The sequence below is a fragment of the Microcebus murinus genome, unplaced genomic scaffold (assembly GCF_040939455.1).
Source record: "Microcebus murinus isolate Inina unplaced genomic scaffold, M.murinus_Inina_mat1.0 scaf028_hap2_Mmur4.0, whole genome shotgun sequence".
Lineage (NCBI taxonomy): Eukaryota > Metazoa > Chordata > Mammalia > Primates > Cheirogaleidae > Microcebus > Microcebus murinus.
This window is the reverse complement of record NW_027438974.1, coordinates 172,500-200,477: the sequence shown is the minus strand read 5'-3', so window position 1 is coordinate 200,477 and position 27,978 is coordinate 172,500. Positions and strand designations below refer to the sequence as shown.

Here is a 27,978-nt window from a genome sequence, read left to right as displayed (position 1 = left end):
CTCGAGCAATCCGCCCACCTCGGCCTCCCAGAGTGCTAGGATTACAGGTGTGAGCCAGCACGCCCGGCCAAGAGGCATTTTAAAAAAAAAAAAAATGACTCCGAAAAGAAAAGTAAAAGGAGGCCTGTCGAGCACGTCTGGGTGTGACTGTGCATCCCCCAACATCCGGTGCCACCACCAAAGATTCCTACGTGTAGCCCATAGAACGCCAAAATCAACGGGACGAGTTCTGGTCACAACTCCCTCAAAATGACATCCCGGCCTTCTTCTGCAACTCCCTCCCCTCTCAGACTCTCAAGGTTTCCTCCAGCGTGTCGGTTCCCACAGACCAGACCCTTGGTCTGAGACCCGACAGTCCAGGTGCCACGCCTGCTGCCGCGTGGCGGCGGTGCTGCGGCTTGGGGCAAGAGGAGGCCCCACGGAGCGGGCTGGGGCGCCAGGCACCGCGGCGGGCGCTGAGGGTGGGGGTGACACCCCCCCCCGACTGCCGCCGCGCTCTCCGAATGGGGACAGAACAAGAGGCAAAAAAAAAAAAAGCCTACGGCACCCGGTATTCCCAGGCGGTCTCCCATCCAAGTACTAACCAGGCCCGACCCTGCTTAGCTTCCGAGATCAGACGAGATCGGGCGCGTTCAGGGTGGTGTGGCCGTAGACAGCGGAGGGCGCCCCAGCCCCGCTCAAGAAGCCGAGCGTCTCTGCGCTTCCCCGCGCCTCCTCCCGCCCCAGGCCCCGCGCCGGCGCTGACCCACTCGGGGCCGGGCCGGGCTTGTTGAGTTCGCTGGCCGGGTCCCGAGGTCTCCACGGGACTGGGGTGCGGGGCGTGGTGGGCTCGGCGGGGTGGGGGGCTGTCTTCACACACACACAACACACACACACACACACACACACTCACACACACACACACCAGATGCGCCTCCAGCCTCCACGGCTGGACCCGCCAAGGTGGAGACCTCCAGCCGCCCCCCTCTCCTGGCCTCGCCTCCCTCACCTACCCGCCCCCAACCCCAGTGCACCGCTGCTGACTGCGCATGCGCGGGCGGTCGCCTTTGGCCCCAGGGGCCGCCCTCCAGCACAACCCCTTTCAGCTGCGCCCCCGCCCTGCGTGTGGGCTGCCGCCTATCCGCCCCGGACCAGGGCTGGGGCACAGCGCGTAGGGGAGGGGAGCGAGTGTAGGGGCGTCTCTCGGGATGTGTGCCATGGGTGGGGTGTTTTGGGGGGCGCTGGAGAAATCAGTCCCCTCCATCTCCTACCTCTGGAAACCCCCCAAGCCGTTGCAGAACTGCCGGCACCGCTACCGTGGGGGCCGGGACCCTACTCTGTGTCCTCCTGTGGCCCAGTCCAAGGGGCCTGGGCCTGGCCGGGGCCGGATTGGACCCCAACCACCCTGGGGTGTGGACTTGCTAAAACTGGGCGATTAGAGATTTGGTTCCAGCTTCATTGAGGGTCATTTCACTAAGGAAGGCACCGTAAAGACGTTCCTAAGACGTTTGTGAGGGTGGCAACTGAAAGAGAATTTTAAAGCTGACAGAAGAGGCGAGGAAAGGCATAGGAGATTTCCACACCCAGCAAGGAAGCCTTTCCCGAAACGGAAGAAAGAAACGAGCAAACAGAGACACCGGTAGCCCGCCCGGATCAGAGTCTGCTCCTTAGGGCAAGTTCCCTGACCAGATTCACCCGTGGGTCGCGAGCTAGCGGCATTCAGAAGAGCCAGGCCCGCAGCCTACGCAGAAGACACCTGCGCTCGGGTGTCTGTGGCGGCACAATTCACAATTGCAAAGATGTGGAAGCGACCCGAGTGCCCATCGATCCACGAGTGGATTAATAAAATGTGGCGCGTGGACACCACGGAGTGCTATTCGGCTGTGAGAAACGGCGGTGAGAGGGCACCTCCCGTGTTCTCCTGGCCGGAGCTGGAACCCGTTCCAGTAAGCCAAGTATCCCAAGAATGGACACAGGAGCACCACGTGCGCGTGCTCACCGGCAAATTGGTAGGAACCCATGGACACCTGAGTGGACGTAGAGGAATCACCTTCATCGGGTGGGGGTCGGGCGGGTGGGGGGAGGGGATGGGCATCCACACCCATTAGGAATGGGGTGGGTGCGCACCGACTGGGGGATGGGCGCACTTGAAGCTCTGACCAGAGGGGGGAGGCGGGGAGAGGGCAATGTACCTGACCTTAACATTGGGACCCCCACCATACGCTGCTAAAGCATGAGAGATAAATGAAGAAGACAACAGGGGGGAGGGGGGCACGGGCAATACATGGAACCCTAACACTTGTACTCCCATAATCTGCTTGAAAAGAGAGAGAAAAGAAAATGCAATAATCGAGGTAAGAGGCATGTTTTTTTTTTTTTTTTTTTTTTGGAGACAGAGTCTCCCTTTGTTGCCCTGGCTAGAGTGAGTGCCATGGCGTCAGCCTAGCTCACAGCAACCTCAATCTCCTGGGCTCAAGCAATCCTGCTGCCTCAGCCTCCCAAGTAGCTGGGACTACAGGCATGCGCCACCATGCCCGGCTAATTTTTTTCTATATCTATTAGTTGGCCAATTAATTTCTTTCTATTTATAGTAGAGATGGGGTCTCGCTCTTGCTCAGGCTGGTTTCGAACTCCTGACCTCGAGCAATCCGCCCACCTCGGCCTCCCAGAGTGCTAGGATTACAGGTGTGAGCCAGCACGCCCGGCCAAGAGGCATTTTAAAAAAAAAAAAAATGACTCCGAAAAGAAAAGTAAAAGGAGGCCTGTCGAGCACGTCTGGGTGTGACTGTGCATCCCCCAACATCCGGTGCCACCACCAAAGATTCCTACGTGTAGCCCATAGAACGCCAAAATCAACGGGACGAGTTCTGGTCACAACTCCCTCAAAATGACATCCCGGCCTTCTTCTGCAACTCCCTCCCCTCTCAGACTCTCAAGGTTTCCTCCAGCGTGTCGGTTCCCACAGACCAGACCCTTGGTCTGAGACCCGACAGTCCAGGTGCCACGCCTGCTGCCGCGTGGCGGCGGTGCTGCGGCTTGGGGCAAGAGGAGGCCCCACGGAGCGGGCTGGGGCGCCAGGCACCGCGGCGGGCGCTGAGGGTGGGGGTGACACCCCCCCCCCCCCGACTGCCGCCGCGCTCTCCGAATGGGGACAGAACAAGAGGCAAAAAAAAAAAAAGCCTACGGCACCCGGTATTCCCAGGCGGTCTCCCATCCAAGTACTAACCAGGCCCGACCCTGCTTAGCTTCCGAGATCAGACGAGATCGGGCGCGTTCAGGGTGGTGTGGCCGTAGACAGCGGAGGGCGCCCCAGCCCCGCTCAAGAAGCCGAGCGTCTCTGCGCTTCCCCGCGCCTCCTCCCGCCCCAGGCCCCGCGCCGGCGCTGACCCACTCGGGGCCGGGCCGGGCTTGTTGAGTTCGCTGGCCGGGTCCCGAGGTCTCCACGGGACTGGGGTGCGGGGCGTGGTGGGCTCGGCGGGGTGGGGGGCTGTCTTCACACACACACAACACACACACACACACACACACACTCACACACACACACACCAGATGCGCCTCCAGCCTCCACGGCTGGACCCGCCAAGGTGGAGACCTCCAGCCGCCCCCCTCTCCTGGCCTCGCCTCCCTCACCTACCCGCCCCCAACCCCAGTGCGCCGCTGCTGACTGCGCATGCGCGGGCGGTCGCCTTTGGCCCCAGGGGCCGCCCTCCAGCACAACCCCTTTCAGCTGCGCCCCCGCCCTGCGTGTGGGCTGCCGCCTATCCGCCCCGGACCAGGGCTGGGGCACAGCGCATAGGGGAGGGGAGCGAGTGTAGGGGCGTCTCTCGGGATGTGTGCCATGGGTGGGGTGTTTTGGGGGGCGCTGGAGAAATCAGTCCCCTCCATCTCCTACCTCTGGAAACCCCCCAAGCCGTTGCAGAACTGCCGGCACCGCTACCGTGGGGGCCGGGACCCTACTCTGTGTCCTCCTGTGGCCCAGTCCAAGGGGCCTGGGCCTGGCCGGGGCCGGATTGGACCCCAACCACCCTGGGGTGTGGACTTGCTAAAACTGGGCGATTAGAGATTTGGTTCCAGCTTCATTGAGGGTCATTTCACTAAGGAAGGCACCGTAAAGACGTTCCTAAGACGTTTGTGAGGGTGGCAACTGAAAGAGAATTTTAAAGCTGACAGAAGAGGCGAGGAAAGGCATAGGAGATTTCCACACCCAGCAAGGAAGCCTTTCCCGAAACGGAAGAAAGAAACGAGCAAACAGAGACACCGGTAGCCCGCCCGGATCAGAGTCTGCTCCTTAGGGCAAGTTCCCTGACCAGATTCACCCGTGGGTCGCGAGCTAGCGGCATTCAGAAGAGCCAGGCCCGCAGCCTACGCAGAAGACACCTGCGCTCGGGTGTCTGTGGCGGCACAATTCACAATTGCAAAGATGTGGAAGCGACCCGAGTGCCCATCGATCCACGAGTGGATTAATAAAATGTGGCGCGTGGACACCACGGAGTGCTATTCGGCTGTGAGAAACGGCGGTGAGAGGGCACCTCCCGTGTTCTCCTGGCCGGAGCTGGAACCCGTTCCAGTAAGCCAAGTATCCCAAGAATGGACACAGGAGCACCACGTGCGCGTGCTCACCGGCAAATTGGTAGGAACCCATGGACACCTGAGTGGACGTAGAGGAATCACCTTCATCGGGTGGGGGTCGGGCGGGTGGGGGGAGGGGATGGGCATCCACACCCATTAGGAATGGGGTGGGTGCGCACCGACTGGGGGATGGGCGCACTTGAAGCTCTGACCAGAGGGGGGAGGCGGGGAGAGGGCAATGTACCTGACCTTAACATTGGGACCCCCACCATACGCTGCTAAAGCATGAGAGATAAATGAAGAAGACAACAGGGGGGAGGGGGGCACGGGCAATACATGGAACCCTAACACTTGTACTCCCATAATCTGCTTGAAAAGAGAGAGAAAAGAAAATGCAATAATCGAGGTAAGAGGCATGTTTTTTTTTTTTTTTTTTTTTTTGGAGACAGAGTCTCCCTTTGTTGCCCTGGCTAGAGTGAGTGCCATGGCGTCAGCCTAGATCACAGCAACCTCAATCTCCTGGGCTCAAGCAATCCTGCTGCCTCAGCCTCCCAAGTAGCTGGGACTACAGGCATGCGCCACCATGCCCGGCTAATTTTTTTCTATATCTATTAGTTGGCCAATTAATTTCTTTCTATTTATAGTAGAGATGGGGTCTCGCTCTTGCTCAGGCTGGTTTCGAACTCCTGACCTCGAGCAATCCGCCCACCTCGGCCTCCCAGAGTGCTAGGATTACAGGTGTGAGCCAGCACGCCCGGCCAAGAGGCATTTAAAAAAAAAAAAAAATGACTCCGAAAAGAAAAGTAAAAGGAGGCCTGTCGAGCACGTCTGGGTGTGACTGTGCATCCCCCAACATCCGGTGCCACCACCAAAGATTCCTACGTGTAGCCCATAGAACGCCAAAATCAACGGGACGAGTTCTGGTCACAACTCCCTCAAAATGACATCCCGGCCTTCTTCTGCAACTCCCTCCCCTCTCAGACTCTCAAGGTTTCCTCCAGCGTGTCGGTTCCCACAGACCAGACCCTTGGTCTGAGACCCGACAGTCCAGGTGCCACGCCTGCTGCCGCGTGGCGGCGGTGCTGCGGCTTGGGGCAAGAGGAGGCCCCACGGAGCGGGCTGGGGCGCCAGGCACCGCGGCGGGCGCTGAGGGTGGGGGTGACACCCCCCCCCCGACTGCCGCCGCGCTCTCCGAATGGGGACAGAACAAGAGGCAAAAAAAAAAAAAGCCTACGGCACCCGGTATTCCCAGGCGGTCTCCCATCCAAGTACTAACCAGGCCCGACCCTGCTTAGCTTCCGAGATCAGACGAGATCGGGCGCGTTCAGGGTGGTGTGGCCGTAGACAGCGGAGGGCGCCCCAGCCCCGCTCAAGAAGCCGAGCGTCTCTGCGCTTCCCCGCGCCTCCTCCCGCCCCAGGCCCCGCGCCGGCGCTGACCCACTCGGGGCCGGGCCGGGCTTGTTGAGTTCGCTGGCCGGGTCCCGAGGTCTCCACGGGACTGGGGTGCGGGGCGTGGTGGGCTCGGCGGGGTGGGGGGCTGTCTTCACACACACACAACACACACACACACACACACACTCACACACACACACACCAGATGCGCCTCCAGCCTCCACGGCTGGACCCGCCAAGGTGGAGACCTCCAGCCGCCCCCCTCTCCTGGCCTCGCCTCCCTCACCTACCCGCCCCCAACCCCAGTGCGCCGCTGCTGACTGCGCATGCGCGGGCGGTCGCCTTTGGCCCCAGGGGCCGCCCTCCAGCACAACCCCTTTCAGCTGCGCCCCCGCCCTGCGTGTGGGCTGCCGCCTATCCGCCCCGGACCAGGGCTGGGGCACAGCGCGTAGGGGAGGGGAGCGAGTGTAGGGGCGTCTCTCGGGATGTGTGCCATGGGTGGGGTGTTTTGGGGGGCGCTGGAGAAATCAGTCCCCTCCATCTCCTACCTCTGGAAACCCCCCAAGCCGTTGCAGAACTGCCGGCACCGCTACCGTGGGGGCCGGGACCCTACTCTGTGTCCTCCTGTGGCCCAGTCCAAGGGGCCTGGGCCTGGCCGGGGCCGGATTGGACCCCAACCACCCTGGGGTGTGGACTTGCTAAAACTGGGCGATTAGAGATTTGGTTCCAGCTTCATTGAGGGTCATTTCACTAAGGAAGGCACCGTAAAGACGTTCCTAAGACGTTTGTGAGGGTGGCAACTGAAAGAGAATTTTAAAGCTGACAGAAGAGGCGAGGAAAGGCATAGGAGATTTCCACACCCAGCAAGGAAGCCTTTCCCGAAACGGAAGAAAGAAACGAGCAAACAGAGACACCGGTAGCCCGCCCGGATCAGAGTCTGCTCCTTAGGGCAAGTTCCCTGACCAGATTCACCCGTGGGTCGCGAGCTAGCGGCATTCAGAAGAGCCAGGCCCGCAGCCTACGCAGAAGACACCTGCGCTCGGGTGTCTGTGGCGGCACAATTCACAATTGCAAAGATGTGGAAGCGACCCGAGTGCCCATCGATCCACGAGTGGATTAATAAAATGTGGCGCGTGGACACCACGGAGTGCTATTCGGCTGTGAGAAACGGCGGTGAGAGGGCACCTCCCGTGTTCTCCTGGCCGGAGCTGGAACCCGTTCCAGTAAGCCAAGTATCCCAAGAATGGACACAGGAGCACCACGTGCGCGTGCTCACCGGCAAATTGGTAGGAACCCATGGACACCTGAGTGGACGTAGAGGAATCACCTTCATCGGGTGGGGGTCGGGCGGGTGGGGGGAGGGGATGGGCATCCACACCCATTAGGAATGGGGTGGGTGCGCACCGACTGGGGGATGGGCGCACTTGAAGCTCTGACCAGAGGGGGGAGGCGGGGAGAGGGCAATGTACCTGACCTTAACATTGGGACCCCCACCATACGCTGCTAAAGCATGAGAGATAAATGAAGAAGACAACAGGGGGGAGGGGGGCACGGGCAATACATGGAACCCTAACACTTGTACTCCCATAATCTGCTTGAAAAGAGAGAGAAAAGAAAATGCAATAATCGAGGTAAGAGGCATGTTTTTTTTTTTTTTTTTTTTTTTGGAGACAGAGTCTCCCTTTGTTGCCCTGGCTAGAGTGAGTGCCATGGCGTCAGCCTAGATCACAGCAACCTCAATCTCCTGGGCTCAAGCAATCCTGCTGCCTCAGCCTCCCAAGTAGCTGGGACTACAGGCATGCGCCACCATGCCCGGCTAATTTTTTTCTATATCTATTAGTTGGCCAATTAATTTCTTTCTATTTATAGTAGAGATGGGGTCTCGCTCTTGCTCAGGCTGGTTTCGAACTCCTGACCTCGAGCAATCCGCCCACCTCGGCCTCCCAGAGTGCTAGGATTACAGGTGTGAGCCAGCACGCCCGGCCAAGAGGCATTTAAAAAAAAAAAAAAATGACTCCGAAAAGAAAAGTAAAAGGAGGCCTGTCGAGCACGTCTGGGTGTGACTGTGCATCCCCCAACATCCGGTGCCACCACCAAAGATTCCTACGTGTAGCCCATAGAACGCCAAAATCAACGGGACGAGTTCTGGTCACAACTCCCTCAAAATGACATCCCGGCCTTCTTCTGCAACTCCCTCCCCTCTCAGACTCTCAAGGTTTCCTCCAGCGTGTCGGTTCCCACAGACCAGACCCTTGGTCTGAGACCCGACAGTCCAGGTGCCACGCCTGCTGCCGCGTGGCGGCGGTGCTGCGGCTTGGGGCAAGAGGAGGCCCCACGGAGCGGGCTGGGGCGCCAGGCACCGCGGCGGGCGCTGAGGGTGGGGGTGACACCCCCCCCCCCCCCGACTGCCGCCGCGCTCTCCGAATGGGGACAGAACAAGAGGCAAAAAAAAAAAAGCCTACGGCACCCGGTATTCCCAGGCGGTCTCCCATCCAAGTACTAACCAGGCCCGACCCTGCTTAGCTTCCGAGATCAGACGAGATCGGGCGCGTTCAGGGTGGTGTGGCCGTAGACAGCGGAGGGCGCCCCAGCCCCGCTCAAGAAGCCGAGCGTCTCTGCGCTTCCCCGCGCCTCCTCCCGCCCCAGGCCCCGCGCCGGCGCTGACCCACTCGGGGCCGGGCCGGGCTTGTTGAGTTCGCTGGCCGGGTCCCGAGGTCTCCACGGGACTGGGGTGCGGGGCGTGGTGGGCTCGGCGGGGTGGGGGGCTGTCTTCACACACACACAACACACACACACACACACACACACTCACACACACACACACCAGATGCGCCTCCAGCCTCCACGGCTGGACCCGCCAAGGTGGAGACCTCCAGCCGCCCCCCTCTCCTGGCCTCGCCTCCCTCACCTACCCGCCCCCAACCCCAGTGCGCCGCTGCTGACTGCGCATGCGCGGGCGGTCGCCTTTGGCCCCAGGGGCCGCCCTCCAGCACAACCCCTTTCAGCTGCGCCCCCGCCCTGCGTGTGGGCTGCCGCCTATCCGCCCCGGACCAGGGCTGGGGCACAGCGCATAGGGGAGGGGAGCGAGTGTAGGGGCGTCTCTCGGGATGTGTGCCATGGGTGGGGTGTTTTGGGGGGCGCTGGAGAAATCAGTCCCCTCCATCTCCTACCTCTGGAAACCCCCCAAGCCGTTGCAGAACTGCCGGCACCGCTACCGTGGGGGCCGGGACCCTACTCTGTGTCCTCCTGTGGCCCAGTCCAAGGGGCCTGGGCCTGGCCGGGGCCGGATTGGACCCCAACCACCCTGGGGTGTGGACTTGCTAAAACTGGGCGATTAGAGATTTGGTTCCAGCTTCATTGAGGGTCATTTCACTAAGGAAGGCACCGTAAAGACGTTCCTAAGACGTTTGTGAGGGTGGCAACTGAAAGAGAATTTTAAAGCTGACAGAAGAGGCGAGGAAAGGCATAGGAGATTTCCACACCCAGCAAGGAAGCCTTTCCCGAAACGGAAGAAAGAAACGAGCAAACAGAGACACCGGTAGCCCGCCCGGATCAGAGTCTGCTCCTTAGGGCAAGTTCCCTGACCAGATTCACCCGTGGGTCGCGAGCTAGCGGCATTCAGAAGAGCCAGGCCCGCAGCCTACGCAGAAGACACCTGCGCTCGGGTGTCTGTGGCGGCACAATTCACAATTGCAAAGATGTGGAAGCGACCCGAGTGCCCATCGATCCACGAGTGGATTAATAAAATGTGGCGCGTGGACACCACGGAGTGCTATTCGGCTGTGAGAAACGGCGGTGAGAGGGCACCTCCCGTGTTCTCCTGGCCGGAGCTGGAACCCGTTCCAGTAAGCCAAGTATCCCAAGAATGGACCCAGGAGCACCACGTGCGCGTGCTCACCGGCAAATTGGTAGGAACCCATGGACACCTGAGTGGACGTAGAGGAATCACCTTCATCGGGTGGGGGTCGGGCGGGTGGGGGGAGGGGATGGGCATCCACACCCATTAGGAATGGGGTGGGTGCGCACCGACTGGGGGATGGGCGCACTTGAAGCTCTGACCAGAGGGGGGAGGCGGGGAGAGGGCAATGTACCTGACCTTAACATTGGGACCCCCACCATACGCTGCTAAAGCATGAGAGATAAATGAAGAAGACAACAGGGGGGAGGGGGGCACGGGCAATACATGGAACCCTAACACTTGTACTCCCATAATCTGCTTGAAAAGAGAGAGAAAAGAAAATGCAATAATCGAGGTAAGAGGCATGTTTTTTTTTTTTTTTTTTTTTTTTGGAGACAGAGTCTCCCTTTGTTGCCCTGGCTAGAGTGAGTGCCATGGCGTCAGCCTAGATCACAGCAACCTCAATCTCCTGGGCTCAAGCAATCCTGCTGCCTCAGCCTCCCAAGTAGCTGGGACTACAGGCATGCGCCACCATGCCCGGCTAATTTTTTTCTATATCTATTAGTTGGCCAATTAATTTCTTTCTATTTATAGTAGAGATGGGGTCTCGCTCTTGCTCAGGCTGGTTTCGAACTCCTGACCTCGAGCAATCCGCCCACCTCGGCCTCCCAGAGTGCTAGGATTACAGGTGTGAGCCAGCACGCCCGGCCAAGAGGCATTTTAAAAAAAAAAAAAATGACTCCGAAAAGAAAAGTAAAAGGAGGCCTGTCGAGCACGTCTGGGTGTGACTGTGCATCCCCCAACATCCGGTGCCACCACCAAAGATTCCTACGTGTAGCCCATAGAACGCCAAAATCAACGGGACGAGTTCTGGTCACAACTCCCTCAAAATGACATCCCGGCCTTCTTCTGCAACTCCCTCCCCTCTCAGACTCTCAAGGTTTCCTCCAGCGTGTCGGTTCCCACAGACCAGACCCTTGGTCTGAGACCCGACAGTCCAGGTGCCACGCCTGCTGCCGCGTGGCGGCGGTGCTGCGGCTTGGGGCAAGAGGAGGCCCCACGGAGCGGGCTGGGGCGCCAGGCACCGCGGCGGGCGCTGAGGGTGGGGGTGACACCCCCCCCCCCGACTGCCGCCGCGCTCTCCGAATGGGGACAGAACAAGAGGCAAAAAAAAAAAAAGCCTACGGCACCCGGTATTCCCAGGCGGTCTCCCATCCAAGTACTAACCAGGCCCGACCCTGCTTAGCTTCCGAGATCAGACGAGATCGGGCGCGTTCAGGGTGGTATGGCCGTAGACGGCGGAGGGCGCGCCTGCCCCGCTCAAGAAGCCGAGCCTCTCTGCGCTTCCCGCCGCCTCCTCCCGCCCCAGGCCCCGCGCCGGCGCTGACCCACTCGGGGCCGGGCCGGGCTTGTTGAGTTCGCTGGCCGGGTCCCGAGGTCTCCACGGGACTGGGGTGCGGGGCGTGGTGGGCTCGGCGGGGTGGGGGGCTGTCTTCACACACACACAACACACACACACACACACACACACTCACACACACACACACCAGATGCGCCTCCAGCCTCCACGGCTGGACCCGCCAAGGTGGAGACCTCCAGCCGCCCCCCTCTCCTGGCCTCGCCTCCCTCACCTACCCGCCCCCAACCCCAGTGCGCCGCTGCTGACTGCGCATGCGCGGGCGGTCGCCTTTGGCCCCAGGGGCCGCCCTCCAGCACAACCCCTTTCAGCTGCGCCCCCGCCCTGCGTGTGGGCTGCCGCCTATCCGCCCCGGACCAGGGCTGGGGCACAGCGCATAGGGGAGGGGAGCGAGTGTAGGGGCGTCTCTCGGGATGTGTGCCATGGGTGGGGTGTTTTGGGGGGCGCTGGAGAAATCAGTCCCCTCCATCTCCTACCTCTGGAAACCCCCCAAGCCGTTGCAGAACTGCCGGCACCGCTACCGTGGGGGCCGGGACCCTACTCTGTGTCCTCCTGTGGCCCAGTCCAAGGGGCCTGGGCCTGGCCGGGGCCGGATTGGACCCCAACCACCCTGGGGTGTGGACTTGCTAAAACTGGGCGATTAGAGATTTGGTTCCAGCTTCATTGAGGGTCATTTCACTAAGGAAGGCACCGTAAAGACGTTCCTAAGACGTTTGTGAGGGTGGCAACTGAAAGAGAATTTTAAAGCTGACAGAAGAGGCGAGGAAAGGCATAGGAGATTTCCACACCCAGCAAGGAAGCCTTTCCCGAAACGGAAGAAAGAAACGAGCAAACAGAGACACCGGTAGCCCGCCCGGATCAGAGTCTGCTCCTTAGGGCAAGTTCCCTGACCAGATTCACCCGTGGGTCGCGAGCTAGCGGCATTCAGAAGAGCCAGGCCCGCAGCCTACGCAGAAGACACCTGCGCTCGGGTGTCTGTGGCGGCACAATTCACAATTGCAAAGATGTGGAAGCGACCCGAGTGCCCATCGATCCACGAGTGGATTAATAAAATGTGGCGCGTGGACACCACGGAGTGCTATTCGGCTGTGAGAAACGGCGGTGAGAGGGCACCTCCCGTGTTCTCCTGGCCGGAGCTGGAACCCGTTCCAGTAAGCCAAGTATCCCAAGAATGGACCCAGGAGCACCACGTGCGCGTGCTCACCGGCAAATTGGTAGGAACCCATGGACACCTGAGTGGACGTAGAGGAATCACCTTCATCGGGTGGGGGTCGGGCGGGTGGGGGGAGGGGATGGGCATCCACACCCATTAGGAATGGGGTGGGTGCGCACCGACTGGGGGATGGGCGCACTTGAAGCTCTGACCAGAGGGGGGAGGCGGGGAGAGGGCAATGTACCTGACCTTAACATTGGGACCCCCACCATACGCTGCTAAAGCATGAGAGATAAATGAAGAAGACAACAGGGGGGAGGGGGGCACGGGCAATACATGGAACCCTAACACTTGTACTCCCATAATCTGCTTGAAAAGAGAGAGAAAAGAAAATGCAATAATCGAGGTAAGAGGCATGTTTTTTTTTTTTTTTTTTTTTGGAGACAGAGTCTCCCTTTGTTGCCCTGGCTAGAGTGAGTGCCATGGCGTCAGCCTAGATCACAGCAACCTCAATCTCCTGGGCTCAAGCAATCCTGCTGCCTCAGCCTCCCAAGTAGCTGGGACTACAGGCATGCGCCACCATGCCCGGCTAATTTTTTTCTATATCTATTAGTTGGCCAATTAATTTCTTTCTATTTATAGTAGAGATGGGGTCTCGCTCTTGCTCAGGCTGGTTTCGAACTCCTGACCTCGAGCAATCCGCCCACCTCGGCCTCCCAGAGTGCTAGGATTACAGGTGTGAGCCAGCACGCCCGGCCAAGAGGCATTTTAAAAAAAAAAAAAATGACTCCGAAAAGAAAAGTAAAAGGAGGCCTGTCGAGCACGTCTGGGTGTGACTGTGCATCCCCCAACATCCGGTGCCACCACCAAAGATTCCTACGTGTAGCCCATAGAACGCCAAAATCAACGGGACGAGTTCTGGTCACAACTCCCTCAAAATGACATCCCGGCCTTCTTCTGCAACTCCCTCCCCTCTCAGACTCTCAAGGTTTCCTCCAGCGTGTCGGTTCCCACAGACCAGACCCTTGGTCTGAGACCCGACAGTCCAGGTGCCACGCCTGCTGCCGCGTGGCGGCGGTGCTGCGGCTTGGGGCAAGAGGAGGCCCCACGGAGCGGGCTGGGGCGCCAGGCACCGCGGCGGGCGCTGAGGGTGGGGGTGACACCCCCCCCCGACTGCCGCCGCGCTCTCCGAATGGGGACAGAACAAGAGGCAAAAAAAAAAAAAGCCTACGGCACCCGGTATTCCCAGGCGGTCTCCCATCCAAGTACTAACCAGGCCCGACCCTGCTTAGCTTCCGAGATCAGACGAGATCGGGCGCGTTCAGGGTGGTGTGGCCGTAGACAGCGGAGGGCGCCCCAGCCCCGCTCAAGAAGCCGAGCGTCTCTGCGCTTCCCCGCGCCTCCTCCCGCCCCAGGCCCCGCGCCGGCGCTGACCCACTCGGGGCCGGGCCGGGCTTGTTGAGTTCGCTGGCCGGGTCCCGAGGTCTCCACGGGACTGGGGTGCGGGGCGTGGTGGGCTCGGCGGGGTGGGGGGCTGTCTTCACACACACACAACACACACACACACACACACACACTCACACACACACACACCAGATGCGCCTCCAGCCTCCACGGCTGGACCCGCCAAGGTGGAGACCTCCAGCCGCCCCCCTCTCCTGGCCTCGCCTCCCTCACCTACCCGCCCCCAACCCCAGTGCACCGCTGCTGACTGCGCATGCGCGGGCGGTCGCCTTTGGCCCCAGGGGCCGCCCTCCAGCACAACCCCTTTCAGCTGCGCCCCCGCCCTGCGTGTGGGCTGCCGCCTATCCGCCCCGGACCAGGGCTGGGGCACAGCGCGTAGGGGAGGGGAGCGAGTGTAGGGGCGTCTCTCGGGATGTGTGCCATGGGTGGGGTGTTTTGGGGGGCGCTGGAGAAATCAGTCCCCTCCATCTCCTACCTCTGGAAACCCCCCAAGCCGTTGCAGAACTGCCGGCACCGCTACCGTGGGGGCCGGGACCCTACTCTGTGTCCTCCTGTGGCCCAGTCCAAGGGGCCTGGGCCTGGCCGGGGCCGGATTGGACCCCAACCACCCTGGGGTGTGGACTTGCTAAAACTGGGCGATTAGAGATTTGGTTCCAGCTTCATTGAGGGTCATTTCACTAAGGAAGGCACCGTAAAGACGTTCCTAAGACGTTTGTGAGGGTGGCAACTGAAAGAGAATTTTAAAGCTGACAGAAGAGGCGAGGAAAGGCATAGGAGATTTCCACACCCAGCAAGGAAGCCTTTCCCGAAACGGAAGAAAGAAACGAGCAAACAGAGACACCGGTAGCCCGCCCGGATCAGAGTCTGCTCCTTAGGGCAAGTTCCCTGACCAGATTCACCCGTGGGTCGCGAGCTAGCGGCATTCAGAAGAGCCAGGCCCGCAGCCTACGCAGAAGACACCTGCGCTCGGGTGTCTGTGGCGGCACAATTCACAATTGCAAAGATGTGGAAGCGACCCGAGTGCCCATCGATCCACGAGTGGATTAATAAAATGTGGCGCGTGGACACCACGGAGTGCTATTCGGCTGTGAGAAACGGCGGTGAGAGGGCACCTCCCGTGTTCTCCTGGCCGGAGCTGGAACCCGTTCCAGTAAGCCAAGTATCCCAAGAATGGACACAGGAGCACCACGTGCGCGTGCTCACCGGCAAATTGGTAGGAACCCATGGACACCTGAGTGGACGTAGAGGAATCACCTTCATCGGGTGGGGGTCGGGCGGGTGGGGGGAGGGGATGGGCATCCACACCCATTAGGAATGGGGTGGGTGCGCACCGACTGGGGGATGGGCGCACTTGAAGCTCTGACCAGAGGGGGGAGGCGGGGAGAGGGCAATGTACCTGACCTTAACATTGGGACCCCCACCATACGCTGCTAAAGCATGAGAGATAAATGAAGAAGACAACAGGGGGGAGGGGGGCACGGGCAATACATGGAACCCTAACACTTGTACTCCCATAATCTGCTTGAAAAGAGAGAGAAAAGAAAATGCAATAATCGAGGTAAGAGGCATGTTTTTTTTTTTTTTTTTTTTTTTGGAGACAGAGTCTCCCTTTGTTGCCCTGGCTAGAGTGAGTGCCATGGCGTCAGCCTAGCTCACAGCAACCTCAATCTCCTGGGCTCAAGCAATCCTGCTGCCTCAGCCTCCCAAGTAGCTGGGACTACAGGCATGCGCCACCATGCCCGGCTAATTTTTTTCTATATCTATTAGTTGGCCAATTAATTTCTTTCTATTTATAGTAGAGATGGGGTCTCGCTCTTGCTCAGGCTGGTTTCGAACTCCTGACCTCGAGCAATCCGCCCACCTCGGCCTCCCAGAGTGCTAGGATTACAGGTGTGAGCCAGCACGCCCGGCCAAGAGGCATTTTAAAAAAAAAAAAAATGACTCCGAAAAGAAAAGTAAAAGGAGGCCTGTCGAGCACGTCTGGGTGTGACTGTGCATCCCCCAACATCCGGTGCCACCACCAAAGATTCCTACGTGTAGCCCATAGAACGCCAAAATCACGGGACGAGTTCTGGTCACAACTCCCTCAAAATGACATCCCGGCCTTCTTCTGCAACTCCCTCCCCTCTCAGACTCTCAAGGTTTCCTCCAGCGTGTCGGTTCCCACAGACCAGACCCTTGGTCTGAGACCCGACAGTCCAGGTGCCACGCCTGCTGCCGCGTGGCGGCGGTGCTGCGGCTTGGGGCAAGAGGAGGCCCCACGGAGCGGGCTGGGGCGCCAGGCACCGCGGCGGGCGCTGAGGGTGGGGGTGACACCCCCCCCCCCCCGACTGCCGCCGCGCTCTCCGAATGGGGACAGAACAAGAGGCAAAAAAAAAAAAAGCCTACGGCACCCGGTATTCCCAGGCGGTCTCCCATCCAAGTACTAACCAGGCCCGACCCTGCTTAGCTTCCGAGATCAGACGAGATCGGGCGCGTTCAGGGTGGTGTGGCCGTAGACAGCGGAGGGCGCCCCAGCCCCGCTCAAGAAGCCGAGCGTCTCTGCGCTTCCCCGCGCCTCCTCCCGCCCCAGGCCCCGCGCCGGCGCTGACCCACTCGGGGCCGGGCCGGGCTTGTTGAGTTCGCTGGCCGGGTCCCGAGGTCTCCACGGGACTGGGGTGCGGGGCGTGGTGGGCTCGGCGGGGTGGGGGGCTGTCTTCACACACACACAACACACACACACACACACACACACTCACACACACACACACCAGATGCGCCTCCAGCCTCCACGGCTGGACCCGCCAAGGTGGAGACCTCCAGCCGCCCCCCTCTCCTGGCCTCGCCTCCCTCACCTACCCGCCCCCAACCCCAGTGCGCCGCTGCTGACTGCGCATGCGCGGGCGGTCGCCTTTGGCCCCAGGGGCCGCCCTCCAGCACAACCCCTTTCAGCTGCGCCCCCGCCCTGCGTGTGGGCTGCCGCCTATCCGCCCCGGACCAGGGCTGGGGCACAGCGCATAGGGGAGGGGAGCGAGTGTAGGGGCGTCTCTCGGGATGTGTGCCATGGGTGGGGTGTTTTGGGGGGCGCTGGAGAAATCAGTCCCCTCCATCTCCTACCTCTGGAAACCCCCCAAGCCGTTGCAGAACTGCCGGCACCGCTACCGTGGGGGCCGGGACCCTACTCTGTGTCCTCCTGTGGCCCAGTCCAAGGGGCCTGGGCCTGGCCGGGGCCGGATTGGACCCCAACCACCCTGGGGTGTGGACTTGCTAAAACTGGGCGATTAGAGATTTGGTTCCAGCTTCATTGAGGGTCATTTCACTAAGGAAGGCACCGTAAAGACGTTCCTAAGACGTTTGTGAGGGTGGCAACTGAAAGAGAATTTTAAAGCTGACAGAAGAGGCGAGGAAAGGCATAGGAGATTTCCACACCCAGCAAGGAAGCCTTTCCCGAAACGGAAGAAAGAAACGAGCAAACAGAGACACCGGTAGCCCGCCCGGATCAGAGTCTGCTCCTTAGGGCAAGTTCCCTGACCAGATTCACCCGTGGGTCGCGAGCTAGCGGCATTCAGAAGAGCCAGGCCCGCAGCCTACGCAGAAGACACCTGCGCTCGGGTGTCTGTGGCGGCACAATTCACAATTGCAAAGATGTGGAAGCGACCCGAGTGCCCATCGATCCACGAGTGGATTAATAAAATGTGGCGCGTGGACACCACGGAGTGCTATTCGGCTGTGAGAAACGGCGGTGAGAGGGCACCTCCCGTGTTCTCCTGGCCGGAGCTGGAACCCGTTCCAGTAAGCCAAGTATCCCAAGAATGGACACAGGAGCACCACGTGCGCGTGCTCACCGGCAAATTGGTAGGAACCCATGGACACCTGAGTGGACGTAGAGGAATCACCTTCATCGGGTGGGGGTCGGGCGGGTGGGGGGAGGGGATGGGCATCCACACCCATTAGGAATGGGGTGGGTGCGCACCGACTGGGGGATGGGCGCACTTGAAGCTCTGACCAGAGGGGGGAGGCGGGGAGAGGGCAATGTACCTGACCTTAACATTGGGACCCCCACCATACGCTGCTAAAGCATGAGAGATAAATGAAGAAGACAACAGGGGGGAGGGGGGCACGGGCAATACATGGAACCCTAACACTTGTACTCCCATAATCTGCTTGAAAAGAGAGAGAAAAGAAAATGCAATAATCGAGGTAAGAGGCATGTTTTTTTTTTTTTTTTTTTTTTTGGAGACAGAGTCTCCCTTTGTTGCCCTGGCTAGAGTGAGTGCCATGGCGTCAGCCTAGATCACAGCAACCTCAATCTCCTGGGCTCAAGCAATCCTGCTGCCTCAGCCTCCCAAGTAGCTGGGACTACAGGCATGCGCCACCATGCCCGGCTAATTTTTTTCTATATCTATTAGTTGGCCAATTAATTTCTTTCTATTTATAGTAGAGATGGGGTCTCGCTCTTGCTCAGGCTGGTTTCGAACTCCTGACCTCGAGCAATCCGCCCACCTCGGCCTCCCAGAGTGCTAGGATTACAGGTGTGAGCCAGCACGCCCGGCCAAGAGGCATTTAAAAAAAAAAAAAAATGACTCCGAAAAGAAAAGTAAAAGGAGGCCTGTCGAGCACGTCTGGGTGTGACTGTGCATCCCCCAACATCCGGTGCCACCACCAAAGATTCCTACGTGTAGCCCATAGAACGCCAAAATCAACGGGACGAGTTCTGGTCACAACTCCCTCAAAATGACATCCCGGCCTTCTTCTGCAACTCCCTCCCCTCTCAGACTCTCAAGGTTTCCTCCAGCGTGTCGGTTCCCACAGACCAGACCCTTGGTCTGAGACCCGACAGTCCAGGTGCCACGCCTGCTGCCGCGTGGCGGCGGTGCTGCGGCTTGGGGCAAGAGGAGGCCCCACGGAGCGGGCTGGGGCGCCAGGCACCGCGGCGGGCGCTGAGGGTGGGGGTGACACCCCCCCCCCGACTGCCGCCGCGCTCTCCGAATGGGGACAGAACAAGAGGCAAAAAAAAAAAAAGCCTACGGCACCCGGTATTCCCAGGCGGTCTCCCATCCAAGTACTAACCAGGCCCGACCCTGCTTAGCTTCCGAGATCAGACGAGATCGGGCGCGTTCAGGGTGGTGTGGCCGTAGACAGCGGAGGGCGCCCCAGCCCCGCTCAAGAAGCCGAGCGTCTCTGCGCTTCCCCGCGCCTCCTCCCGCCCCAGGCCCCGCGCCGGCGCTGACCCACTCGGGGCCGGGCCGGGCTTGTTGAGTTCGCTGGCCGGGTCCCGAGGTCTCCACGGGACTGGGGTGCGGGGCGTGGTGGGCTCGGCGGGGTGGGGGGCTGTCTTCACACACACACAACACACACACACACACACACACTCACACACACACACACCAGATGCGCCTCCAGCCTCCACGGCTGGACCCGCCAAGGTGGAGACCTCCAGCCGCCCCCCTCTCCTGGCCTCGCCTCCCTCACCTACCCGCCCCCAACCCCAGTGCGCCGCTGCTGACTGCGCATGCGCGGGCGGTCGCCTTTGGCCCCAGGGGCCGCCCTCCAGCACAACCCCTTTCAGCTGCGCCCCCGCCCTGCGTGTGGGCTGCCGCCTATCCGCCCCGGACCAGGGCTGGGGCACAGCGCGTAGGGGAGGGGAGCGAGTGTAGGGGCGTCTCTCGGGATGTGTGCCATGGGTGGGGTGTTTTGGGGGGCGCTGGAGAAATCAGTCCCCTCCATCTCCTACCTCTGGAAACCCCCCAAGCCGTTGCAGAACTGCCGGCACCGCTACCGTGGGGGCCGGGACCCTACTCTGTGTCCTCCTGTGGCCCAGTCCAAGGGGCCTGGGCCTGGCCGGGGCCGGATTGGACCCCAACCACCCTGGGGTGTGGACTTGCTAAAACTGGGCGATTAGAGATTTGGTTCCAGCTTCATTGAGGGTCATTTCACTAAGGAAGGCACCGTAAAGACGTTCCTAAGACGTTTGTGAGGGTGGCAACTGAAAGAGAATTTTAAAGCTGACAGAAGAGGCGAGGAAAGGCATAGGAGATTTCCACACCCAGCAAGGAAGCCTTTCCCGAAACGGAAGAAAGAAACGAGCAAACAGAGACACCGGTAGCCCGCCCGGATCAGAGTCTGCTCCTTAGGGCAAGTTCCCTGACCAGATTCACCCGTGGGTCGCGAGCTAGCGGCATTCAGAAGAGCCAGGCCCGCAGCCTACGCAGAAGACACCTGCGCTCGGGTGTCTGTGGCGGCACAATTCACAATTGCAAAGATGTGGAAGCGACCCGAGTGCCCATCGATCCACGAGTGGATTAATAAAATGTGGCGCGTGGACACCACGGAGTGCTATTCGGCTGTGAGAAACGGCGGTGAGAGGGCACCTCCCGTGTTCTCCTGGCCGGAGCTGGAACCCGTTCCAGTAAGCCAAGTATCCCAAGAATGGACACAGGAGCACCACGTGCGCGTGCTCACCGGCAAATTGGTAGGAACCCATGGACACCTGAGTGGACGTAGAGGAATCACCTTCATCGGGTGGGGGTCGGGCGGGTGGGGGGAGGGGATGGGCATCCACACCCATTAGGAATGGGGTGGGTGCGCACCGACTGGGGGATGGGCGCACTTGAAGCTCTGACCAGAGGGGGGAGGCGGGGAGAGGGCAATGTACCTGACCTTAACATTGGGACCCCCACCATACGCTGCTAAAGCATGAGAGATAAATGAAGAAGACAACAGGGGGGAGGGGGGCACGGGCAATACATGGAACCCTAACACTTGTACTCCCATAATCTGCTTGAAAAGAGAGAGAAAAGAAAATGCAATAATCGAGGTAAGAGGCATGTTTTTTTTTTTTTTTTTTTTTTTGGAGACAGAGTCTCCCTTTGTTGCCCTGGCTAGAGTGAGTGCCATGGCGTCAGCCTAGATCACAGCAACCTCAATCTCCTGGGCTCAAGCAATCCTGCTGCCTCAGCCTCCCAAGTAGCTGGGACTACAGGCATGCGCCACCATGCCCGGCTAATTTTTTTCTATATCTATTAGTTGGCCAATTAATTTCTTTCTATTTATAGTAGAGATGGGGTCTCGCTCTTGCTCAGGCTGGTTTCGAACTCCTGACCTCGAGCAATCCGCCCACCTCGGCCTCCCAGAGTGCTAGGATTACAGGTGTGAGCCAGCACGCCCGGCCAAGAGGCATTTAAAAAAAAAAAAAAATGACTCCGAAAAGAAAAGTAAAAGGAGGCCTGTCGAGCACGTCTGGGTGTGACTGTGCATCCCCCAACATCCGGTGCCACCACCAAAGATTCCTACGTGTAGCCCATAGAACGCCAAAATCAACGGGACGAGTTCTGGTCACAACTCCCTCAAAATGACATCCCGGCCTTCTTCTGCAACTCCCTCCCCTCTCAGACTCTCAAGGTTTCCTCCAGCGTGTCGGTTCCCACAGACCAGACCCTTGGTCTGAGACCCGACAGTCCAGGTGCCACGCCTGCTGCCGCGTGGCGGCGGTGCTGCGGCTTGGGGCAAGAGGAGGCCCCACGGAGCGGGCTGGGGCGCCAGGCACCGCGGCGGGCGCTGAGGGTGGGGGTGACACCCCCCCCCCCCCCGACTGCCGCCGCGCTCTCCGAATGGGGACAGAACAAGAGGCAAAAAAAAAAAAGCCTACGGCACCCGGTATTCCCAGGCGGTCTCCCATCCAAGTACTAACCAGGCCCGACCCTGCTTAGCTTCCGAGATCAGACGAGATCGGGCGCGTTCAGGGTGGTGTGGCCGTAGACAGCGGAGGGCGCCCCAGCCCCGCTCAAGAAGCCGAGCGTCTCTGCGCTTCCCCGCGCCTCCTCCCGCCCCAGGCCCCGCGCCGGCGCTGACCCACTCGGGGCCGGGCCGGGCTTGTTGAGTTCGCTGGCCGGGTCCCGAGGTCTCCACGGGACTGGGGTGCGGGGCGTGGTGGGCTCGGCGGGGTGGGGGGCTGTCTTCACACACACACAACACACACACACACACACACACACTCACACACACACACACCAGATGCGCCTCCAGCCTCCACGGCTGGACCCGCCAAGGTGGAGACCTCCAGCCGCCCCCCTCTCCTGGCCTCGCCTCCCTCACCTACCCGCCCCCAACCCCAGTGCGCCGCTGCTGACTGCGCATGCGCGGGCGGTCGCCTTTGGCCCCAGGGGCCGCCCTCCAGCACAACCCCTTTCAGCTGCGCCCCCGCCCTGCGTGTGGGCTGCCGCCTATCCGCCCCGGACCAGGGCTGGGGCACAGCGCATAGGGGAGGGGAGCGAGTGTAGGGGCGTCTCTCGGGATGTGTGCCATGGGTGGGGTGTTTTGGGGGGCGCTGGAGAAATCAGTCCCCTCCATCTCCTACCTCTGGAAACCCCCCAAGCCGTTGCAGAACTGCCGGCACCGCTACCGTGGGGGCCGGGACCCTACTCTGTGTCCTCCTGTGGCCCAGTCCAAGGGGCCTGGGCCTGGCCGGGGCCGGATTGGACCCCAACCACCCTGGGGTGTGGACTTGCTAAAACTGGGCGATTAGAGATTTGGTTCCAGCTTCATTGAGGGTCATTTCACTAAGGAAGGCACCGTAAAGACGTTCCTAAGACGTTTGTGAGGGTGGCAACTGAAAGAGAATTTTAAAGCTGACAGAAGAGGCGAGGAAAGGCATAGGAGATTTCCACACCCAGCAAGGAAGCCTTTCCCGAAACGGAAGAAAGAAACGAGCAAACAGAGACACCGGTAGCCCGCCCGGATCAGAGTCTGCTCCTTAGGGCAAGTTCCCTGACCAGATTCACCCGTGGGTCGCGAGCTAGCGGCATTCAGAAGAGCCAGGCCCGCAGCCTACGCAGAAGACACCTGCGCTCGGGTGTCTGTGGCGGCACAATTCACAATTGCAAAGATGTGGAAGCGACCCGAGTGCCCATCGATCCACGAGTGGATTAATAAAATGTGGCGCGTGGACACCACGGAGTGCTATTCGGCTGTGAGAAACGGCGGTGAGAGGGCACCTCCCGTGTTCTCCTGGCCGGAGCTGGAACCCGTTCCAGTAAGCCAAGTATCCCAAGAATGGACCCAGGAGCACCACGTGCGCGTGCTCACCGGCAAATTGGTAGGAACCCATGGACACCTGAGTGGACGTAGAGGAATCACCTTCATCGGGTGGGGGTCGGGCGGGTGGGGGGAGGGGATGGGCATCCACACCCATTAGGAATGGGGTGGGTGCGCACCGACTGGGGGATGGGCGCACTTGAAGCTCTGACCAGAGGGGGGAGGCGGGGAGAGGGCAATGTACCTGACCTTAACATTGGGACCCCCACCATACGCTGCTAAAGCATGAGAGATAAATGAAGAAGACAACAGGGGGGAGGGGGGCACGGGCAATACATGGAACCCTAACACTTGTACTCCCATAATCTGCTTGAAAAGAGAGAGAAAAGAAAATGCAATAATCGAGGTAAGAGGCATGTTTTTTTTTTTTTTTTTTTTTTTGGAGACAGAGTCTCCCTTTGTTGCCCTGGCTAGAGTGAGTGCCATGGCGTCAGCCTAGATCACAGCAACCTCAATCTCCTGGGCTCAAGCAATCCTGCTGCCTCAGCCTCCCAAGTAGCTGGGACTACAGGCATGCGCCACCATGCCCGGCTAATTTTTTTCTATATCTATTAGTTGGCCAATTAATTTCTTTCTATTTATAGTAGAGATGGGGTCTCGCTCTTGCTCAGGCTGGTTTCGAACTCCTGACCTCGAGCAATCCGCCCACCTCGGCCTCCCAGAGTGCTAGGATTACAGGTGTGAGCCAGCACGCCCGGCCAAGAGGCATTTTAAAAAAAAAAAAAATGACTCCGAAAAGAAAAGTAAAAGGAGGCCTGTCGAGCACGTCTGGGTGTGACTGTGCATCCCCCAACATCCGGTGCCACCACCAAAGATTCCTACGTGTAGCCCATAGAACGCCAAAATCAACGGGACGAGTTCTGGTCACAACTCCCTCAAAATGACATCCCGGCCTTCTTCTGCAACTCCCTCCCCTCTCAGACTCTCAAGGTTTCCTCCAGCGTGTCGGTTCCCACAGACCAGACCCTTGGTCTGAGACCCGACAGTCCAGGTGCCACGCCTGCTGCCGCGTGGCGGCGGTGCTGCGGCTTGGGGCAAGAGGAGGCCCCACGGAGCGGGCTGGGGCGCCAGGCACCGCGGCGGGCGCTGAGGGTGGGGGTGACACCCCCCCCCCCGACTGCCGCCGCGCTCTCCGAATGGGGACAGAACAAGAGGCAAAAAAAAAAAAAGCCTACGGCACCCGGTATTCCCAGGCGGTCTCCCATCCAAGTACTAACCAGGCCCGACCCTGCTTAGCTTCCGAGATCAGACGAGATCGGGCGCGTTCAGGGTGGTATGGCCGTAGACGGCGGAGGGCGCGCCTGCCCCGCTCAAGAAGCCGAGCCTCTCTGCGCTTCCCGCCGCCTCCTCCCGCCCCAGGCCCCGCGCCGGCGCTGACCCACTCGGGGCCGGGCCGGGCTTGTTGAGTTCGCTGGCCGGGTCCCGAGGTCTCCACGGGACTGGGGTGCGGGGCGTGGTGGGCTCGGCGGGGTGGGGGGCTGTCTTCACACACACACAACACACACACACACACACACACACTCACACACACACACACCAGATGCGCCTCCAGCCTCCACGGCTGGACCCGCCAAGGTGGAGACCTCCAGCCGCCCCCCTCTCCTGGCCTCGCCTCCCTCACCTACCCGCCCCCAACCCCAGTGCGCCGCTGCTGACTGCGCATGCGCGGGCGGTCGCCTTTGGCCCCAGGGGCCGCCCTCCAGCACAACCCCTTTCAGCTGCGCCCCCGCCCTGCGTGTGGGCTGCCGCCTATCCGCCCCGGACCAGGGCTGGGGCACAGCGCATAGGGGAGGGGAGCGAGTGTAGGGGCGTCTCTCGGGATGTGTGCCATGGGTGGGGTGTTTTGGGGGGCGCTGGAGAAATCAGTCCCCTCCATCTCCTACCTCTGGAAACCCCCCAAGCCGTTGCAGAACTGCCGGCACCGCTACCGTGGGGGCCGGGACCCTACTCTGTGTCCTCCTGTGGCCCAGTCCAAGGGGCCTGGGCCTGGCCGGGGCCGGATTGGACCCCAACCACCCTGGGGTGTGGACTTGCTAAAACTGGGCGATTAGAGATTTGGTTCCAGCTTCATTGAGGGTCATTTCACTAAGGAAGGCACCGTAAAGACGTTCCTAAGACGTTTGTGAGGGTGGCAACTGAAAGAGAATTTTAAAGCTGACAGAAGAGGCGAGGAAAGGCATAGGAGATTTCCACACCCAGCAAGGAAGCCTTTCCCGAAACGGAAGAAAGAAACGAGCAAACAGAGACACCGGTAGCCCGCCCGGATCAGAGTCTGCTCCTTAGGGCAAGTTCCCTGACCAGATTCACCCGTGGGTCGCGAGCTAGCGGCATTCAGAAGAGCCAGGCCCGCAGCCTACGCAGAAGACACCTGCGCTCGGGTGTCTGTGGCGGCACAATTCACAATTGCAAAGATGTGGAAGCGACCCGAGTGCCCATCGATCCACGAGTGGATTAATAAAATGTGGCGCGTGGACACCACGGAGTGCTATTCGGCTGTGAGAAACGGCGGTGAGAGGGCACCTCCCGTGTTCTCCTGGCCGGAGCTGGAACCCGTTCCAGTAAGCCAAGTATCCCAAGAATGGACCCAGGAGCACCACGTGCGCGTGCTCACCGGCAAATTGGTAGGAACCCATGGACACCTGAGTGGACGTAGAGGAATCACCTTCATCGGGTGGGGGTCGGGCGGGTGGGGGGAGGGGATGGGCATCCACACCCATTAGGAATGGGGTGGGTGCGCACCGACTGGGGGATGGGCGCACTTGAAGCTCTGACCAGAGGGGGGAGGCGGGGAGAGGGCAATGTACCTGACCTTAACATTGGGACCCCCACCATACGCTGCTAAAGCATGAGAGATAAATGAAGAAGACAACAGGGGGGAGGGGGGCACGGGCAATACATGGAACCCTAACACTTGTACTCCCATAATCTGCTTGAAAAGAGAGAGAAAAGAAAATGCAATAATCGAGGTAAGAGGCATGTTTTTTTTTTTTTTTTTTTTTTTGGAGACAGAGTCTCCCTTTGTTGCCCTGGCTAGAGTGAGTGCCATGGCGTCAGCCTAGATCACAGCAACCTCAATCTCCTGGGCTCAAGCAATCCTGCTGCCTCAGCCTCCCAAGTAGCTGGGACTACAGGCATGCGCCACCATGCCCGGCTAATTTTTTTCTATATCTATTAGTTGGCCAATTAATTTCTTTCTATTTATAGTAGAGATGGGGTCTCGCTCTTGCTCAGGCTGGTTTCGAACTCCTGACCTCGAGCAATCCGCCCACCTCGGCCTCCCAGAGTGCTAGGATTACAGGTGTGAGCCAGCACGCCCGGCCAAGAGGCATTTTAAAAAAAAAAAAAATGACTCCGAAAAGAAAAGTAAAAGGAGGCCTGTCGAGCACGTCTGGGTGTGACTGTGCATCCCCCAACATCCGGTGCCACCACCAAAGATTCCTACGTGTAGCCCATAGAACGCCAAAATCAACGGGACGAGTTCTGGTCACAACTCCCTCAAAATGACATCCCGGCCTTCTTCTGCAACTCCCTCCCCTCTCAGACTCTCAAGGTTTCCTCCAGCGTGTCGGTTCCCACAGACCAGACCCTTGGTCTGAGACCCGACAGTCCAGGTGCCACGCCTGCTGCCGCGTGGCGGCGGTGCTGCGGCTTGGGGCAAGAGGAGGCCCCACGGAGCGGGCTGGGGCGCCAGGCACCGCGGCGGGCGCTGAGGGTGGGGGTGACACCCCCCCCCCCCGACTGCCGCCGCGCTCTCCGAATGGGGACAGAACAAGAGGCAAAAAAAAAAAAAGCCTACGGCACCCGGTATTCCCAGGCGGTCTCCCATCCAAGTACTAACCAGGCCCGACCCTGCTTAGCTTCCGAGATCAGACGAGATCGGGCGCGTTCAGGGTGGTATGGCCGTAGACGGCGGAGGGCGCGCCTGCCCCGCTCAAGAAGCCGAGCCTCTCTGCGCTTCCCGCCGCCTCCTCCCGCCCCAGGCCCCGCGCCGGCGCTGACCCACTCGGGGCCGGGCCGGGCTTGTTGAGTTCGCTGGCCGGGTCCCGAGGTCTCCACGGGACTGGGGTGCGGGGCGTGGTGGGCTCGGCGGGGTGGGGGGCTGTCTTCACACACACACAACACACACACACACACACACACACTCACACACACACACACCAGATGCGCCTCCAGCCTCCACGGCTGGACCCGCCAAGGTGGAGACCTCCAGCCGCCCCCCTCTCCTGGCCTCGCCTCCCTCACCTACCCGCCCCCAACCCCAGTGCGCCGCTGCTGACTGCGCATGCGCGGGCGGTCGCCTTTGGCCCCAGGGGCCGCCCTCCAGCACAACCCCTTTCAGCTGCGCCCCCGCCCTGCGTGTGGGCTGCCGCCTATCCGCCCCGGACCAGGGCTGGGGCACAGCGCATAGGGGAGGGGAGCGAGTGTAGGGGCGTCTCTCGGGATGTGTGCCATGGGTGGGGTGTTTTGGGGGGCGCTGGAGAAATCAGTCCCCTCCATCTCCTACCTCTGGAAACCCCCCAAGCCGTTGCAGAACTGCCGGCACCGCTACCGTGGGGGCCGGGACCCTACTCTGTGTCCTCCTGTGGCCCAGTCCAAGGGGCCTGGGCCTGGCCGGGGCCGGATTGGACCCCAACCACCCTGGGGTGTGGACTTGCTAAAACTGGGCGATTAGAGATTTGGTTCCAGCTTCATTGAGGGTCATTTCACTAAGGAAGGCACCGTAAAGACGTTCCTAAGACGTTTGTGAGGGTGGCAACTGAAAGAGAATTTTAAAGCTGACAGAAGAGGCGAGGAAAGGCATAGGAGATTTCCACACCCAGCAAGGAAGCCTTTCCCGAAACGGAAGAAAGAAACGAGCAAACAGAGACACCGGTAGCCCGCCCGGATCAGAGTCTGCTCCTTAGGGCAAGTTCCCTGACCAGATTCACCCGTGGGTCGCGAGCTAGCGGCATTCAGAAGAGCCAGGCCCGCAGCCTACGCAGAAGACACCTGCGCTCGGGTGTCTGTGGCGGCACAATTCACAATTGCAAAGAT

The 27,978-nt window shown here is 60.2% G+C and overlaps 11 non-coding genes across 11 annotated transcripts; all 11 read right to left on the bottom strand.

Moving 5' to 3' along the window:
* Positions 1-535: 535 nt before the first annotated feature.
* On the bottom strand, positions 536-654 carry LOC142868202 (5S ribosomal RNA). Its single transcript, XR_012917287.1, has one exon. It is a non-coding gene; the product is annotated as a 5S ribosomal RNA (ribosomal RNA).
* Positions 655-3,156: 2,502 nt separating this feature from the next.
* LOC142868201 (5S ribosomal RNA) lies at positions 3,157-3,275 on the bottom strand. The gene has a single exon (XR_012917286.1). It is a non-coding gene; the product is annotated as a 5S ribosomal RNA (ribosomal RNA).
* Positions 3,276-5,775: 2,500 nt separating this feature from the next.
* LOC142868200 (5S ribosomal RNA) lies at positions 5,776-5,894 on the bottom strand. The gene has a single exon (XR_012917285.1). It is a non-coding gene; the product is annotated as a 5S ribosomal RNA (ribosomal RNA).
* Positions 5,895-8,395: 2,501 nt separating this feature from the next.
* On the bottom strand, positions 8,396-8,514 carry LOC142868198 (5S ribosomal RNA). The gene has a single exon (XR_012917283.1). It is a non-coding gene; the product is annotated as a 5S ribosomal RNA (ribosomal RNA).
* Positions 8,515-11,016: 2,502 nt separating this feature from the next.
* LOC142868259 (5S ribosomal RNA) lies at positions 11,017-11,135 on the bottom strand. The gene has a single exon (XR_012917344.1). It is a non-coding gene; the product is annotated as a 5S ribosomal RNA (ribosomal RNA).
* Positions 11,136-13,632: 2,497 nt separating this feature from the next.
* On the bottom strand, positions 13,633-13,751 carry LOC142868197 (5S ribosomal RNA). Its single transcript, XR_012917282.1, has one exon. It is a non-coding gene; the product is annotated as a 5S ribosomal RNA (ribosomal RNA).
* Positions 13,752-16,253: 2,502 nt separating this feature from the next.
* On the bottom strand, positions 16,254-16,372 carry LOC142868196 (5S ribosomal RNA). Its single transcript, XR_012917281.1, has one exon. It is a non-coding gene; the product is annotated as a 5S ribosomal RNA (ribosomal RNA).
* A 2,500-nt stretch (positions 16,373-18,872) lies between these two features.
* On the bottom strand, positions 18,873-18,991 carry LOC142868195 (5S ribosomal RNA). The gene has a single exon (XR_012917280.1). It is a non-coding gene; the product is annotated as a 5S ribosomal RNA (ribosomal RNA).
* A 2,501-nt stretch (positions 18,992-21,492) lies between these two features.
* LOC142868194 (5S ribosomal RNA) lies at positions 21,493-21,611 on the bottom strand. Its single transcript, XR_012917279.1, has one exon. It is a non-coding gene; the product is annotated as a 5S ribosomal RNA (ribosomal RNA).
* A 2,501-nt stretch (positions 21,612-24,112) lies between these two features.
* LOC142868248 (5S ribosomal RNA) lies at positions 24,113-24,231 on the bottom strand. Its single transcript, XR_012917333.1, has one exon. It is a non-coding gene; the product is annotated as a 5S ribosomal RNA (ribosomal RNA).
* A 2,502-nt stretch (positions 24,232-26,733) lies between these two features.
* LOC142868171 (5S ribosomal RNA) lies at positions 26,734-26,852 on the bottom strand. The gene has a single exon (XR_012917256.1). It is a non-coding gene; the product is annotated as a 5S ribosomal RNA (ribosomal RNA).
* Positions 26,853-27,978: the final 1,126 nt, after the last annotated feature.